The sequence below is a fragment of the Suncus etruscus genome, chromosome 13 (assembly GCF_024139225.1).
Source record: "Suncus etruscus isolate mSunEtr1 chromosome 13, mSunEtr1.pri.cur, whole genome shotgun sequence".
NCBI classification, from domain to species: domain Eukaryota; kingdom Metazoa; phylum Chordata; class Mammalia; order Eulipotyphla; family Soricidae; genus Suncus; species Suncus etruscus.
The window spans coordinates 27,729,478-27,748,035 of NC_064860.1; the positions used below are offsets into that span (position 1 = coordinate 27,729,478).

Sequence of the window (18,558 nt, forward strand, 5' to 3'; positions counted from 1 at the left end):
AATCGAAGATGGTCAGTCGGGAAAATCCAGAGAGGTTTTCAGGGATCATGCACTCTGATGGGCCAAAGGAGAACTTTTTACCTTCAAGGAAAGAGATAAACCAAATGTCTCGAGTTTAGTTGCATGTCTCCAATGACAGTGAATTGGTTCCTGTTCTCTTTAAAAATTAAAAAAGAAAAGCCACATGCTTCTACGGTTGTTTGGGAGCCCTAATCAGATACTCTTGTTTCTTCCTCTGTTCTATCCCACCCAAGAGTCCAGAGATGGAACCAAGGCTTTCTTTGTATATGTAGGCAAAATAAGTGTAGACATACATATAAGGATCTTCTCAAAACATTGTGGATAGCAGGGTCCCAAAAGAAGAATGTACAGAGAATCAGGGCATCAAATTTGGCACCACTAAACCATCTGAAAGGCAGAAAGTCTCCCAACACCTCAACAGTTGGAAAGGACTCTATAAATGTTCTAAATTGTAAGGTAACTGTGTCCCCTCCTATTTATGAAAACCATAAAATATTGTTCTCTTGCTGTTGCTGCTGTTGTCATGGGACATCTAGAGAGTGAACACGCTTTCTGTACCCACCTTTCTGGTGTTGCCCAGAATGTGACCATGACAACACATTTAGATTGCAAGAGTTCAAGGATTGCCTCATATTGTTGGGGCAAGACTGAATAATGTCATTGAGCTGTATCTATAGTTAATATTTCTCTGTGTTGTTTTATCCTTAAGAAAATGCTTCTTTGTAGCATTCCATGGTCAATATAAAGTCGAAAAATGTCATAGTCTGATTAATATAAGGCAGTATTATGGAATTCCACTTTCCTTGCCCACTCACTGCCATCACTCTTTTATATTATGGTTCTGGTGAGCACAAGGTGTCCAAAAGCTCCCCATACTTGCATACAAGGCTTACTGAAACCAGATATATACCTACCTTTATAGTGAATAAGACTCTCAGTTCTTGCTCCATACCAGTTGTTGAAGCACAAGCATAAGTATTCGTAGAATACTACACTGGCACTCCCCCACACTCCAGCCTCTCCAAATGCCATCCTACATTTCCTCCAGCAGTGGAGCTGGAAAGGCATTCTGCTGAGCATTCAAGCTTAAAGCCTGAACCTGGGTTCATGTTTCAAGTTGGGTCATTTACAAGTTTTGACCATGGGCAGGAAACTTAACCTAGATAAAGCCTCAGCTTCCTTGTCTTTAAAGAGGGAATAATTATCATTCTTTGCTCTCAGAACTCTAATGTGGATGAAATGAGATCATGTATGTAAAGTACTTTAGCATGGTGCCTAGCACATAGTAAGCACTCAATAAATAATAGCTTATGTGATGGATGACTGATGTTGCAATTACTTTTTTTCACTTGTTCGTTTCAAATACAAAACAAAACTTGTGTGTTTACTATGCACATTTTAATAACAAGTCCACTGTTCACAACCAATTTCTCTATAATATGCCTAAGAATTCTTGGGTCTGTCTAGTTCAAAGAGTCTTTCTTAATAATGCTGCTCCCAGTGAAATCAATCCCAAAGGGCTTTCTTGCTCCACCTCTGTGGTTCTGGCACTCAGATCTATAGCACCAATAATGACTCATCCACCTGGTGGAAGTTTCTTAAATAGATGTAAATACTGCTCTTTGTGCAATTGGGTTTGGGGTGAGGCCTCAAAGCTTCTGATAAGGATTTCCTATGACTGCAACATTCTAGAGGGTTTCCTTTCTACAATGTTTACAGCAACCTGTTGATAATAAGGCTGTTCATTTGTTTAAAAAGAATTCAAAGGACGTTCTGGGGACATATATGCTTCACCTATAAGGCCTTGAGTTTGATCCTCACATGTCCCCAAAGATAAAAGCATCAGAGGTTGCTATGTGGAAGCATAGAGAACTAGAGAACATACCAGATAGGAAAATCCTGCTGAAGCTTCTTCTACCCCAGTCAGAATTGTGGGGGAGGGGGCAACTACCCCAGAGCAGCCTACTGTGTCCAATCCTCATATCTCTGAGCAAGGGGCAGACTGAGGAATCTTTATATTTAACATTTCATTTGGCTTTAAAACACACAGAGATATACACAAATATAAAAATGTTATGGTGTCATTTCCTTCTACCCAGATAACACTGTGTAAACAGTCATTATAGTATGCAAAAACAATTGCACCCTCATTCTGCACCCTATAGCACTTCTGGAGTAGTACTATGAAAACATATTTAAACTGAGCCTCCTTTCACTGTGTGTTTAAGGTAAGTAATATTTTCTGATTATTTTTTATCAGGAAGATAGATTTAGTATCTTTGGAAATTTTTCATTACAAATCAGGAGTGTTAAAAACAACCTTTTTATTCTTCTATAGCAATCTATAACAATCTAGTTTCTGTCTCAAATTTATATTAAGCCCACAGATAGAAACCTCATGTCAGTCAAGTTAGGGTTTTCTCAATAATTTCAGAGGTTTCTTAATGACTGGATTTGGGGAAACTGGTTCATAAATCTCTTCTTTTTTATATGAGGATTTTTATGATAATAGTAATATGTAATTATAATTTATATTGTATAATGTTATATATGTCATATTAAATAATAATAATAATAATGTACAGATGTTACATCAACTTTTCCACTGAATCTCTGTGGACTTTTTATACCTGACCTCAAAAGTTGTTCTTTTTCCAGGTTAGTTTCCTGGACCTTCTCATTTGCATATGGTTACCATCCACGGAGTTCACAGTTATTTTCACCAGTTCATCACGTTGTCTTACATGTCAGAATCATCCATATCTGCCATTTTTCTCAGGTGAGAGAATGCTGGGACCCAAGAACTATTGGGCAGCACTCAGACCCTCCCTCCCATTACTTGGTACTGACTATTTGGCTACATTACCCAGAACTGCCCTATCTATGTGACCCCATGATGATATAGAGAATTGGTGAAAGAAATAAATTTCCAAGGTACATAAGGATAAACAGGGATCATATCTCCAAACTTGTACAGACACCTTGAGACAAGTCTGCTGTAAATCTTAAGGATTCTCCTTTGAATGTAATTTTTCTTTAGGATTTTGCTGCTTTCAGTATTCTATCCCCATCTGTGGGATTTGTCATTGTGACTAGGATGTGTCTTGGGGTGCTTTTCTTCAAGTCTCTTTTAGCTAGTACTCTTTTGGGCATGCAGGATTTGGTTGCTTGCTGTCTTTAGCTCTGGAAATTTCCCTGTAATAATGTCCTTGACTATTGATTCTACCTGGATATTTTCTTCCTGGATCTCTGGGACTCCAATGATTCTTATGTTAATGGATGAAATGAACTAATCAAGAGTCACAGAGTAGCAAGATATATCAGAAAAGTGGATCCCCAGGGCCATCCATGGCAGCCTGCCCAGGGTGCCAAGAGGTGGGTACCTCCCCCAACCCCCACCCTGCACCAGAGGGGTGGAATTGGGGAGGGGACTGGTGAACTTCCAGCTTTCAGCACAATTAAGGACCCAAACTCCTCTCTGGGAGCCTGAAGCTTAAGCAGGCAGTATGTGGAGCAGCATGGCTTCATGCCAAAGGCTTTTTGGCCAAACTTAGGGGAAGATGTGGGCTCCAGTTGCCCCCCAACAGCCTTCTCTCTCCTTTCTCCCAGACCCCAAGGCATGAGGAAGTCGATGGCAACTTTCCTCCCCACTAGTCCCCATTCTCAAACTACATGGGGCAATAGCCCCCATGCATAAAGTTTATATAGATTAACAAGATATCATAGAATTTAATCCACTTTATATTATACAGAATGTAATATACCATCCTTCCCCCTTTGGGTCACCACCTTTAGGCTCATTTCCAGTACTTGACCTATTCATACCATCACCTATGACCCCACATTAACCCTTTTTACCATCAGTTCTTGGCTCCTCACAAGCATATCATTATTCCTACTCAAGCCAGCTGCAAACAGCTCCCAAAGTAGAAAAATAGAGTCTCAGACTGAATAGAAACCAATACTCTGTTGCTATTAATCTACTTTCAGTGGCCTCCTTTCCTCCACCTTTCTTCATTGTGTACATGTGCTTGCTACCTTACTCGGTTTCTGAGAAGTCCCCACTCAAAGTCCTGATATGGGACTGCTGGGAGCAGTTTTGAAGACTCCATAAGGCCAAATCACAGACCAAAGTCATGTCCCAGACTTAACACTCCCCTGACTATTTCCAAAGAGATAAAAAGGGACATGTATATCTCCCTTGAATATCTTAAGTGTATTCCTTTACCAACTATTACTCTTAATGAATATTCTCTTATATAGTGACAATTTCACCCATTGTTTTGGCAGTTTTTGTTTGTTTTTGTTAATAGGAAATTCTGTCAGAAGAGCCTCTCTGTTTAGAGTTCATGTTAAAGCCAAGTTACCGGGATTGTTGGACTTGTTCCTTCTACCCCATACACACCATCACTTTAGTTTTTCTTTCAATTTTCTGTTTTTTTTAAATCATGTTGCTTTTGGTCTTCCTGAAAGAATTGTATTATGATCAGTTATGTCAACTATGTGACGCATTTTCATCAATAAATTAAAAAAAAAAAGAAAATTGGATCCAACATTTTTCTACCTGCAAGAAACACATTTGAATAGTCAAACACAGAATCAGTGTCAAAAGTTGGAAGAAAATCCTTCAAGTAAACCACACCTTAAAAAAGGCTGGAGTGGCCATACTAATATCAGACAACATAGAATTTAGGCTGAAAATAAGAGACAGAGAGGGCAATTATTTCATAATTAAGGGATATGTATATTAGGAAGAAAGCATAATCTTAAACATATATGCAGCAAATGAGGGGCCAGCAAAGTATTTAAAGCAACTGTTAATAGGCTTGAAGAAAGACATAAATAGCAAAAATTAGTAGTGGGAAGCCAACACTACCTTATCACCCCAGGATAAAACTCAACAAAGATATACTGGCTTTGAAAAAAAAATGGAAAAGAGAGCCTAGTAGATATATAGATATAGGGCTCTTTATTCCCCCAAAAGCTGAACACACCTTCTCCAATGCACATGGAATATTCTTCAAGACAGACCACATGCTGAACTATAAAACATACCTCCATCAAATTAAGAAGTTAGGGGGCCGAGCGGTGGCGCTAAAGATAAGGTGCCTGGGCGGGCTTTCGCAGAAGCCAGCTGCCCTGTCTGGGACATCAGGCAGGGAAAAGACACGAATCTGCGCCCGCCCAGTGGAGCCCGACTGTGAGTGCTCCTTGTAAATGTTTCTCTACTGTCCTCTTGCGTGAAACTCTTGGGAGTGGGGCAAAAGAGGCTCCAGAAATCTGCGCTTCCAGACGCCATTTCCAGGGCGGGTCTCCAGAAGGTGAAAACCGGCGGGCTTTCGCAGAAGCCAGCTGCCCTGTCTGGGACATCAGGCAGGGAAAAGACACGAATCTGCGCCCGCCCAGTGGAGCCCGCTCCGCTTCGCTACGTGGCCGTGCGCTCTTTCTAAGAAAAGAACACCATCGTAACAAGAAGAAAAAATCACACTAAGATCTGAGCTATAACACAGAAGCAAGCATTCCTCCTCGGACTGTCTTCTCCGTTGAATGCTTGGGCCTAAGATTTGATCCAGTGTGAGGCTTCACCCACGGAGGACTCCCATCCCCTAGAGACAAGTCAGCCCATCCAGAAAGGGCGGAGCCAGAGAAGTGTGCTGCCTACATCATATAGCCAATGAATACCACCACAACACGTAGAAAAACCCAAAATACAAGTGTGACAATAAGGAAACAACGCAGGCCAGCATCAGACATAGAGAATGAAGAGGACAAGTCTGATGACCAGATAATGGCCAACCAACTAATCAACCTCTCAGATAAGGACTTTAGACTAGCAATATGGAAGATGCTCAACGGACTCCAAGAAACCATGGATCGAGTTGAACAGAACACTAATAAGAACCAAGAAAATATGAAGACAGAAATCACAAAACTCCAAACTAAAATAACATATCAATTAACAGGCCTGAAAAACTCAGTAAACGAAGTGAATGACAAAATGGATAAGCTCTGGGACAGGATGTCAGAAGCTGAGAATAGACTTGGTGCTGTGGAAGATGAGATACATAACAATTCCATACAGCAGGAGAGATTGGACAAAAAACTTAAAGCAAATGAGCAGACAATGGAAAAATTAGTCAAAAAATGGGAACAGATGAAAATAGAAGTCTATGATAAGATCAACAGAAACAACTTAAGAATCATTGGAGTCCCAGAGACCCAGGAAGAAAATTCCCAGGAAGAATCAATGGTCAAGAACATCATTAAAGAGAAACTTCCAGAGCTAAAGAATATAGGTGATCAAATCCTACATGCTCGAAGAGTACCAACCAAAAGAGACCCCAGAAAAAACACCCCAAGACACATCCAAGTCACAATGACAAATCCCACAGATAGAGACAGAATTCTGAAAACAGCAAGATCAAAAGGGGAAATTACATTCAAGCAAGCTTCCCTGAGATTTACAGCAGACCTGTCACCAGAAACACTCAATGCCAGAAAGCAGTGGTGGGATATTGTGACAAGACTGAATGAAATGAATGCTTCACCCAGAATACTATACCCAGCAAAACTCACTTTCCGGTTTGACGGAAGAATACATGGTTTCACAGACAAAAAACAGCTCAGAAACTTCACAGACACAAAACTAGTCTTAAGAGAAAAACTGAAAGACCTAATCTAAGACAAGACTACCCAAAAGACACACCAAATTTTGATATAAAGATGGCGTTAAATCCCAGGACAATTCTTTCTCTCAACGTCAATGGACTAAATGCACCAGTTAAGAGACACAGAGTGGCTAAATGGATCAAAAAACTCAATCCAACCTTCTGCTGCCTACAAGAAACGCACCTGAATAGTCAGAACAAACATAGACTCAAAATAAAAGGCTGGAGAAAAGTTATCCAAGCAAACAACACCCATAAAAAAGCTGGAGTGGCCATACTAATATCAGATAATGCAAACTTTATACTCAGGAAGGTTGTAAGGGACAAAGATGGACATTTTATATTAATCAAGGGGTATGTAGAGCAGGAAGAAATAACTCTCTTAAACATATATGCACCGAATGAGGGGCCAGCAAAATATTTAATACAACTGTTGACAAATCTGAAAATAATATCAATAACAACACAATAATTGTGGGGGACCTTAACACGGCTTTGTCAACACTGGATAGGTCAACCAGACTGAAACCCAACAAGAATATACTAGACCTGAGGAGAGAAATGGAAGAAAGAGGCTTAGTGGATATATATAGGACACTCCACCCCCAGAAACCTGGATACACATTCTTCTCCAATGTACATGGGACATTCTCCAGGATAGACTACATGCTGGCACATAAAACATACCTCCATAAGATCAAGAGGATAGAAATTTTGCAGACTGCCTTTGCTGACCACAAGGCTCTGAAATTATTTGTGAATTCCAAAGGGACTCAGAAGAAAAACCTTAACACCTGGAAGTTAAACAGCCTCATAATCAATAACCAGTGGGTCCGAGATGAAATCAAGGAGGAAATCAAAAGGTTCCTGGAAACAAATGACAATCAAGACACAAACTATCAGAACTTATGGGACACAGCAAAAGCAGTACTGAGAGGAAAATTTATAGCTTTGCAAGCACACATCAGGAAGGAAGAAGAAGCTTACCTGAGTAGCCTAATGACACAGCTAATAGAACTAGAAAATGCTCAACAAAAGAACCCAAAAATAGGAAGACAGAAGGAAATAACAAAGCTGAGAGCAGAAATCAATGAAGTGGAAACCCAAAAAACAATCCGAAAGATCAACGAAAGCAGAAGTTGGTTCTTTGAAAAAATAAACAAGATTGATAGACCACTGGCAAACCTAACAAAGAAAGAGAGAGAGAGAAACTTGATAACTCGTATTAGGAATGAAAAAGGAGAGATCACTACTGATATGAGAGAGATTCAAAGGGTAATCAGAAACTACTTTGAGAAACTCTACGCCACTAAAAATGAGAACCTGGAAGAAATGGATAAATTTTTGGACTCTTATAATCTTCCACGGTTGAAGGAAGAGGATGTAGCATATCTAAACACCCCCATCACCATTGATGAAATTAGAATGGTAATCAAAGGTCTGCCGAAAAACAAAAGCCCAGGCCCAGATGGATTCACTAATGAATTCTTTCAAACTTTCCAAGAGGTACTACTACCAATCCTGGCAAGACTCTTTCATGAAATTGAACAAACGGAAACACTTCCAAATAGCTTTTATGAAGCCAACATCACCTTGATACGTAAACCAGACAGAGATGCTACAAAAAAAGAAAATTACAGACCAATATCGCTGATAAATGCAGATGCAAAGATCCTCAACAAAATCCTGGCAAATAGGATTCAATGCCTCATTAAGAAGATCATCCACTATGATCAAGTAGGTTTCATCCCAGGAATGCAAGGCTGGTTTAACATCCGTAAATCTATCAACATCATACACAACATCAATAACAAGAAAAATAAAAACCACATGATCATATCAATAGATGCAGAGAAAGCATTTGATAAGGTCCAACACCCATTCTTGATCAAAACTCTCAGCAAGATGGGAATGGAAGGAACCTTTCTCAATCTAGTTGAAGCCATCTACCACAAGCCAACGGCAAATATTATCCTCAACGGAGAAAAACTAAAAGCCTTCCCTCTAAATTCTGGTACAAGACAAGGCTGTCCTCTCTCACCACTCCTATTCAACATAGCACTGGAAGTACTTGCTATAGCGATTAGGCAAGAAAAAGATATCAAGGGAATCCAGATAGGAAAGGAAGAAGTCAAGCTCTCACTGTTTGCAGATGACATGATACTCTACTTAGAAAACCCTAAAGACTCTACCAAAAAGCTTCTAGAAACAATAGACTCATATAGCAAGGTGGCAGGCTACAAAATTAACACACAAAAATCAATGGCCTTTCTATACACCAACAGTAATAAAGAAGAAATGGACATTAAGAAAACAACCCCATTCACAATAGTGCCAAACAAACTCAAATATCTTGGAATCAACTTGACTAAATATGTGAAGGACCTATACAGAGAAAACTATAAAACTCTGCTCCAAGAAATAAGAGAGGACACGCGGAAATGGAAATGCATACCCTGCTCGTGGATTGGCATGATTAACATCATCAAAATGGCAATACTCCCCAAGGCATTATACAGATTTAATGCTATCCCTCTAAAGATACCCATGACATTCTTCAAAGAAGTGGATCAGACACTTTTGAAATTCATTTGGAACAATAAACACCCTCGAATAGCCAAAGCAATCATTGGGAAAAAGAATATGGGAGGAATTACTTTCCCCAACTTTAAACTGTACTACAAAGCAATAGTTATCAAAACAGCATGGTATTGGAATAAGGACAGGCCCTCCGATCAGTGGAATAGGCTTGAATACTCAGAAAATGTTCCCCGGACATACAATCACCTAATTTTTGATAAAGGAGCAAGAAATCCTAAATGGAGCAAAGAAAGCCTCTTCAACAAGTGGTATTGGCACAACTGGATAGCTGCTTGCAAAAAATTGAACTTAGACCCCCAGCTATCATCAAGTACGAAGGTAAAATCCAAATGGATTAAAGACCTTGATATCAGCCCCAAAACCATAAGATATATAGAACAGCACATAGGCAAGACACTCCAGGACATTACAGGCATCTTCAAGGAGGAAACTGCACTCTCCAAGCAAGTGAAAGCAGAGATTAACAGATGGGAATATATTAAGCTGAGAAGCTTCTGCACCTCAAAGGAAATAGTGCCCAGGATACAAGAGCCACCCACTGAGTGGGAGAACTATTCACCCATTACCCATCAGATAAGGGGCTAATCTCCAAAATATACAAGGCACTGACAGAACTTTACAAGAAAAAAACATCTAATCCCATCAAAAAATGGGGAGAAGAAATGAACAGACACTTTGACAAAAAAGAAATACAAATGGCCAAAAGACACATGAAAAAGTGCTCCACATCACTAATCATCAGGGAGATGCAAATCAAAACAACGATGAGATACCACCTCACACCACAGAGAATGGCCCACATCACAAAGAATGAGAATAAACAGTGTTGGCGGGGATGTGGAGAGAAAGGAACTCTTATCCACTGCTGGTGGGAATGTCGTCTAGTTCAACCTTTATGGAAAGCGATATGGAGATTCCTCCAAAAACTGGAAATCGAGCTCCCATATGATCCAGCTATACCACTCCTAGGAATATACCCTAAGAACACAAAAATACAGTACAAAAACCCCTTCCTTACACCCATATTCATTGCAGCACTATTTACCATAGCAAGACTCTGGAAACAACCAAGATGCCCTTCAACAGATGAATGGCTAAAGAAACTGTGGTACATATACACAATGGAATATTATGCAGCTGTCAGGAGAGATGAAGTCATGAAATTTTCCTATACATAGATGTACACGGAAACTATTATGCTGAGTGAAATAAGTCAGAGAGAGAGAGAAAAACGCAGAATGGTCTCACTCATCTATGGGTTTTAAGAAAAATGAAAGACATTCTTGCAATAATAATTTTCAGACACTAAAGAGAAAAGAGCTGGAAGTTCCAGCTCACCTCAGGAAGCTCACCACAAAGAGTGATGAGTTTAGTTAGAGAAATAACTACATTCTGAACTTTCCTAATAATGAGAATATATGAGGGAAATGGAGAGCCTGTTTAGAGTACAGGCAGGGGTTAGGTGGGGAGGAGGGAGACTTGGGACATTGGTGGTGGGAATGTTGCACTGGTGATGGGTGGCGTTCTTTACATGACTGAAACCCAAACACAATCATGTATGTAATCAAGGTGTTTAAATAAAAAAAAAAAAAAAGAAAAAAAAAAGATAAGGTGCCTGCCTTCCCTGCGCTAGCCTTGGACGGACCGCGGTTCGATCCCCCGGTGTCCCATATGGTCCCCTAAGCCAGGAGCAACTTCTGAGCGCATAGCCAGGAGTAACCCCTGAGCGTTACCGGGTGTGGCCCAAAAACCAAAAAAAAAAAAAATATTAAGAAGTTAGAAATAATATCAAATATCTTTTCTGACCATGATGCACTGAAAATAGAAATGAATTACAAACAGATACGAAAAAACAACTTTAACTCTTGAAAATTTAGCTCACTTCTGAACAATCAGTGAGTCAGAAACTAAATCAAAGAGGAAATCAAAAGATTCTTGGGAAAAAATGAGAATGAATAGCATAGCTTAAGACATAGGAAAAAGACCAAGAAAATGATCTAAAAGAAGGCAGATAGAAGGAAATAATAAAACTCAAAGCAGAAATTATTGGACAGGAAACCATAAAACAATACAAAATATCAATAAAAGCAAGAGTTGGTTCTTTGTAAAAATAAACAAGATTGATAACCCACTAGCAAACTCACAAAGAAAGGGAAAGAAACTTAATAAACAGAATCAAAAATGGAAAGGGGAGGGCGGAGAGATAGCACAGTGGTGTTTGCCTTACAAGCAGCCAACCCAGGACCTAAGATGGTTGGTTTGAATCCTGGCGTCCCATATGGACCCCTGTGCCTGCGGGGAACTATTTCTGAGTAGATAGCCAGGAATAACCCCTGAGCACTGCCGGATGTGGCCCAAAAACCAAAAAAAAAAAAAACCAAAAAAACAAAAAAAGGAAAGGAGATGTCACTATAGATGCAACAGATACTGAGGGTAATTGGAGATTACTTTGAGACTCTTATGCCATAAAACAGGAGAATATGGAAAAATGAATAGATTTTTGGACTCCTATAATTTCCCAAGGCTGAATCAAGTTGGTCTGGAATTTCAAACCTTTAAAGAGTGCATACTGTCAATATTTTTTAAGCTCTTCCAGGAAATTGAAGAAACATAAACTCTTCTAACAGTTTCTATGAAGCTAACTAAATATTGATACCAATAGCAGACAGAGACACCACAAAAAAATTATAGGCCAATATCCTGATGAACACAGATGCAAATATCCTCAACAAAATATTAGCAAATAGAATCTAACAACTTATCAAGAAGATGATACACATGACCAAATAGGATTCATTCCAGGGGTGCAAGGCTGATTTGACATATGCAACTCAATATTTATGATATATCATATCAGTAAAAGTAATAACTAAAATCATAATTATATTAATAAATGCAGAGAAAGCATTTGACAAGGTACAATGCCTATTCATGATAAAAAAAAACTCTCAATAAGTTGGAATAGAAGGAACTTTTCTCAATATAGTCAAGGTCATTTACAACAAGCCCACGACAAATATTAGATTATATTAGTTATATAGTTTATAGTTATATTAGAACACTAATATTAGTTATATTAGAACACTAATTTGCAAGGGTTTTTTTTGGTGGAACTATTATTTTATTTATTTTATTTTATATATTATTTATGAAAAACCTGAAAATATGAAATCATGAAAGAGCAAGAGTAGAATTATTTTATTTTATTTTATTGAAATCATTGTGATCTACAAAGTCCTTCATAGTTGGATTTTAGATATACAGTGAATTGGGGTCATTCACAACACCAGTGTCAATGTTCCTGCACCAATTATTCCAGAGTACATCCTAAATCGACACCCTCTGCCATCTGGTGGGCCAATCTAACAGGACCATATAAGTTTAGATTGTTTAAGTTTTGGTCTCTTGATTCTATTGTCACTGACATTGGTTTGGATATTTAGTTAGGTAATAGCTAGCTATCAACCCCAAATAAAAGTGTTAAAAAAATTTCCTGGTAACCTCTTCTCTTGATATACTGTAAAAGCCCATCTGGATTATTATACCTTTCCCTCAGGAGGGTTGGGGGAGTTGGTTTGAATAAAGAAAAGAGTTCTAGCTTTGGGTTTAGCAGAGAGAGACATGGCAGTGGGAGTACATGGCAAAAAGAGGCCATGAAGCAAAAAGCAGGCTGACTTTGGTTAATATTTTGGTTGGCTTTGTATTATTTCTCCTCCACTACCCTGCTTCATCAGGCCTGTCTGCGTAAGGGATTAGAAACACAGTGCCTGGGGTAGATTCATCAACTCGTGGATATTTTTATTTTACAGTTCTGTCCTTTTTTTTTCCTCTACCAATGCATCTGAGGCCGCTTGACCTCTAGCCCCCCAGCCTTTCTTTTTTCCTTTCTTCTTAGTTTTATAGAAAAATGCAGAAGTATGTGGTAAAACAAAGTAATCCATGTCCCAAGGTTCTATGAAAAAGGTGGAAGCCCCTATTTAAAAGATTAAAAAAGAAGAAAGAAGGAAAAAAGAAGAGAAAAAATGGTGTGTGACAGGGTTCGTTGTTGTTTTGTTTGATTGTTTTTGATTAGGCACAGCAAAAGATGGGAAAAATACAAAGGAAAAACCTTTGGACTAAATACAGGGAGATCCTACCCATGAAGCATCCTGCCATAAAACCAACTATAGGCTCCAGGCATACTAAATTCTCTAACCCTAAAGTCTTTTTTTGTGGTCCAGTAAAGTTTCTTCTCAATCATAATTGTCACAATCAGGTTCCTGTAAGTAAAGATCTTGGTTTTTGCACAGATCCTATGTTAAAGTCTGGTGTCACAACATCTTCTGGTTTCATCTCACTGTTAAGTGGTGGTGCAGGAAACCATTTCCTAAAAGTAAAGTAAGACTGTTTCCAAGTTGTCGTGGTGTCAGATGAACCAACTCTAGAGCAAGTTGGTGCTAGGGCAGCAATAAAAGATCTTTCCAGTACTCTGATTCCTGGTGCTGGTGCAAAAACCATGCCAGTTCCATAGATGGGATGCGAGCTTTGGGGTGAATGGCCATTTTCCAATCACCTGGAGCCTATATAAGTAATTATGACAAATGTTCAGGATGAAAGGCCCCATTGCAATATAAAATTTGTGAGTTCCTATCTGTATTAGATAAGAGCTTGTTTCCATATGTAAGATTTCAACATTTTAATGTGTCTGTGCAAAAACGAATAATGTCACATGATACTGGGAGTAAAAATAACAAGTTATACTATCCTTATAACCTGGTTCTAACATGTACTCAGAACCCAAGAGAAACTTATCTACTAGAATTTCCTACTAAACAGATCCAAAAAAAAAAAAGAATAGGGAAAACTACCCCTACATAAGGAAATAGACAATTTAAGAAAATACATCTAGGGCCCGGAGAGATAGCACAGCGGCGTTTGCCTTGCAAGCAGCTGATCCAGGACCAAAGGTGGTTGGTTCGAATCCCGGTGTCCCATATGGTCCCCCGTGCCTGCCAGGAGCTATTTCTGAGCAGACAGCCAGGAGCAACCCCTGAGCACCGCCGGGTGTGGCCCAAAACCCCCCCCAAAAATACATCTAAAGAAATATATGAAGGAAATATACAAATCCCATTTGAGTCTTTTTAATTAGTCTGTGAGGAAGGATAAAATCTGAAGCACAGCTTCAGCCTGTGACATGGTCTTATTGAATATGAAAAACAGTTCCCAGAGTCATGGATCAGGAAATGTCTTTGAACTGGGGGGTTCTCAGAAATCAAATCTGATAGTGAGCAACAGTCCACAGCAAAAGGTGGTGGGAGAAAGGGAACCGCTGAGAGCAAATCAGCAGCAATGGCAGTGGCAGCTTCTTTTTGAGCTAAGGCAAGGCAGGCTGGGAATCTGTCTTTTTTACTTTGGAAGCTGGTGGCAACTAGTTGCAGTGAGAGGAGCATATGGTTCCTGAGTAGTTAAGAACTGAGGGTAAAAAGGGTTAAATAGGGAGAAATAACAGATTAGGGTAAGAGTGAAGAGATAGAAAAGGCTTTGTAAAGTGGTAAGTGGGGGGATTATATATAACAGAGAGAAGGACTATATACAACATAGATAGATATTATGTATACTACATATGGACATTAGACAGGGATAGAGGTGGCCAACACACACTGAGGATCAATCCATGGGTTGCAGTTGAAAAACTGACTCAGGGGCCGGAGAGATAGCATGGAGGTAAGGCATTTGCCTTTCATACAGGAGGTCATCAGTTCAAATCCCGGGGTCCCATATGGTCCCCATGCCTACCAGGAGCAAGTTCTGAGCCTGGAGCCAGGAATAACCCCTGAGCACTGCCGGGTGTGACCCAAAAACCACAAAAAAAAAAAAGAAAAAAAAGAAAAACTGACTCAGGTGGAATGGGTGAGAATGCTAAAAAGCAGGTGTAGAATTATTTTTTTTGGGGGGGACACACCCGTTTGATGCTCAGGGGTTACTCCTGGCTAAGCGCTCAGAAATTGTCCCTGGCTTGGGGGGAACCATATGGGATGCCGGGGGATCGAACCGCTGTCCTTTCTTGGCTAGTGCTTGCAAGGCAGACACCTCTAGCGCCACCTCATCGGCCCCACAGGTGTAGAATTCTACATAAGTTTTTATATTATGTACTTAAAAATTCCACTGATTCCATTTCTTACATAAATTGAATATAATATTACTTGCCATAATCATCAACCATAGATTATACCAAATAAAATAGTTTATCTATTCATCTAAAAATATCACCATCTTGAACATTAAAAAATGTAAAATCATTAAAAGTACCTGTGACTTAATTTTTATGAAGTTACATCAAATTCAATTATTTCTTCAATCAATTTTCTTAGTTGGAACAATAGTACTCATTTTAGTTCATTTAAGCAAAATGGTATTTATTATTAAGTATTAAGAAGCAGGGAATTAGGGGCCGGGCGGTGGCGCTGGAGGTAAGGTGTCTGCCTTGCCTGCGCTGGCCTAGGACGGACCGCGGTTCGATCCCCCGGCATCCCATATGGTCCCCCAAGCCAGGAGCGACTTCTGAGCGCATAGCCAGGAGTAACCCCTGAGCGTCACCGGGTGTGGCCCAAAAAAACAAAAAAAAAAAAAAACAAAAAAAAAAAAAAAAAAGAAGCAGGGAATTAGCTGACTCTCCTGTGTCTCTGAAGCACTGCAAACATCTTGGGCCTTCTCTCTGCTTGCTTCGGTCTGGGAACTTGAATCCTCTCTGGCATAAAGGAACATAAATTTCTACTAATACAATATTGGAAAATTGACAATCATGAGCAAAGCTGTTAGTATGAACAAGTAAAAATATGTTCCATAAATATATTCTGGCAAAAATCTCCCTATTTCGTATCCATGACTCAGAGACTAAACACAAAACCCTTCATTGCAGTTGAAAAGAACCAAACTTCTCTGCCATCAGGCTTGCGTACACTCACATAAGTTTTTCAAGTTTTCCTGTAGGTGCTATGCTGAGCATAAGCTACAAAGAAGTCTGGAAACCTGAATTTTGTTTTCCACATTCTGCTGTATAGGAGGAACATGATTAAGAGTTTAAACCTCAAAAAAAAAAAAAAAAAAAAAAAGAGTTTAAACTTCAGTGAACACTATAGTTGAACACGCACAGCATCACAACTGGAGGTATAACCCCTGCAAGTCACGGTGTGTGCAACCTCTGGAGGAGGGAACCATAAGTGATGAATGAGCCAATTTGTAGTATCTACTGTCTATGCCATAGATAATAATTTCTAGTAGCCGCCTACAGCAATCCACTACCCACAAAGTGTTCCTTCAAGATCAAACACAGAATGAAAGACATACTCTTCTGAGAGAGAAAACAAATAAACAAAATATGATTCCCTTTCATGTTGTCAACTATAGCAGATCACAATGATACGGTGCTGCAAACAGCTGCAGCTGGCAATTTATCTCAAGATAGCATGCTCCAAGATAAGAACAGCAGAGCCAAGACAGTAGGACAAAAATTCATGTGTTTTGTTAGAAACCGATTAATACTATTGGACTTTTTCAGTAATATTCATATTTGTATGTATGTATAACTAATGTTTAGATATTTTTTCTACTTTTTCCCTGCCTATTCACCCTTTCCTTCACTGTTGTTGCTTTGACCACACTATTGACTGTGATACTTGCCGGGGGTTATACCTCAGGTTGCGATGCTCTGCATGCTCAACCAATGTCTTCACTGAGGTTTGAACTCCTTTAATCATGCTCTTGGTTGAGGTATATAAGTTATCGTTGTAGAGGTCACCAGGCTTTGCTGGAGTGCAGACACAGAAGTCTGCCAGAAGTCACACTTTCGAGCCCGGAGAGATAGCACAGCGGCGTTTGCCTTGCAAGCAGCCGATCCAGGACCAAAGGCGGTTGGTTCGAATCCCGGTGTCCCATATGGTCCCCCGTGCCTGCCAGGAGCTATTTCTGAGCAGACAGCCAGGAGTATCCCCTGAGCACCGCCGGGTGTGGCCCAAAAACAAACAAACAAGCAAACAAACAAAAAAGTCACACTTTCAAATTATGGTGTTCGCAGGGTATAGCACTCCATTTTGTAGTGTTCACACATGCCTGACTGTAGTCTGACAGGAAGACACTTATGGTGCCACAGAGCTGGTTGCTAGAGCTGCCAGGATCATACCTGGCACATATTGAACACTGGTCATTGAAGTCATGCCCATATACTATAGGTACTCCTTATCACTTTGCTATCTCTCTAAGCCTCTATGATGGTTTAAGAGCCAGAGAAAAAACATGTAATTGTCCCCGGAGAGATAGCACAACAGCGTTTGCCTTGCAAGCAGCCGATCCAGGACCAAAGGTGGTTGGTTCGAATCCCGGCGTCCCATGTGGTCCCCCATGCCTGGCAGGAGCTATTTCTGAGCAGACAGCCAGGAGCAACCCCTGAGCACCGCTGGGTGTGGCCCAAAAAACAAAAAAAAAAACAAAAAACAAAAAAAAAACATGTAATTGTCTAATAATGATTATGTCTAAGAGTTTTGAGTAATTTTTCTATTCTTTTTCATTTTTAATTTAATTTATTTAAATTTAAATTTATTTTCATTTCATTAATTTTCTTAATTTCAAGAAAATTTGTTCTTTGGATTATGAAAAGCAGTACTAAGGTCATTTTTTTTTTGTTTGTTTTGGGTTTGTTTTATTTTTTGGTTCCTTTTCAACTTCTTGGAGGGTGGCCATAATTATACTGCTTAATCGTTTTATGTTGGTGGACACAGTGTTTTTCAACGTTTTTGTGCAAAGGCACACTTTGTTCATGAAAAAAAGTCACGAGGCACACAACGATTAGAAAATGTCTGCTCGCTTCAGCAGCATATATACTAAAATTGGAATGATTCAGAGAAGATTAGCATGGCCCCTGGGCAAGGATGACACACAAATTCATGAAGCATTCCAAATTAAAAAAAAGAAAGAAAGAGGGGCCGGGAAGGTGGCGCTAGAGGTAAGGTGCTGTCTTGCAAGCGCTAGATCCCTCAGCGTCCCATATGGTCCCCCCAAGCCAGGGGCGATTTCTGAGCGCATAGCCAGAAGTAACCCCTGAGCGTCAAACGGGTGTGGCCCAAAAACCAAAACCAAAAACAAAGCAAAAAAAAAGAAAGAAAAGAAAATGTTAAAAGAAATGAACTTTGTGACTATATTTACTATATGTAAAGTAATCCTCCTGAATAGGAATCAAATAAACACAAAGAAATTATTTTATTATGTCATAATATTTTATAATAAGTGGCCTATT

The 18,558-nt window shown here is 39.5% G+C and overlaps 1 non-coding gene across 1 annotated transcript; it reads left to right on the forward strand.

Moving 5' to 3' along the window:
• The first annotated feature begins 18,121 nt into the window (after window positions 1-18,121).
• LOC126026776 (U6 spliceosomal RNA) lies at window positions 18,122-18,228 on the forward strand. The gene has a single exon (XR_007501997.1). It is a non-coding gene; the product is annotated as a U6 spliceosomal RNA (small nuclear RNA).
• The last annotated feature ends 330 nt before the right edge of the window (window positions 18,229-18,558 follow it).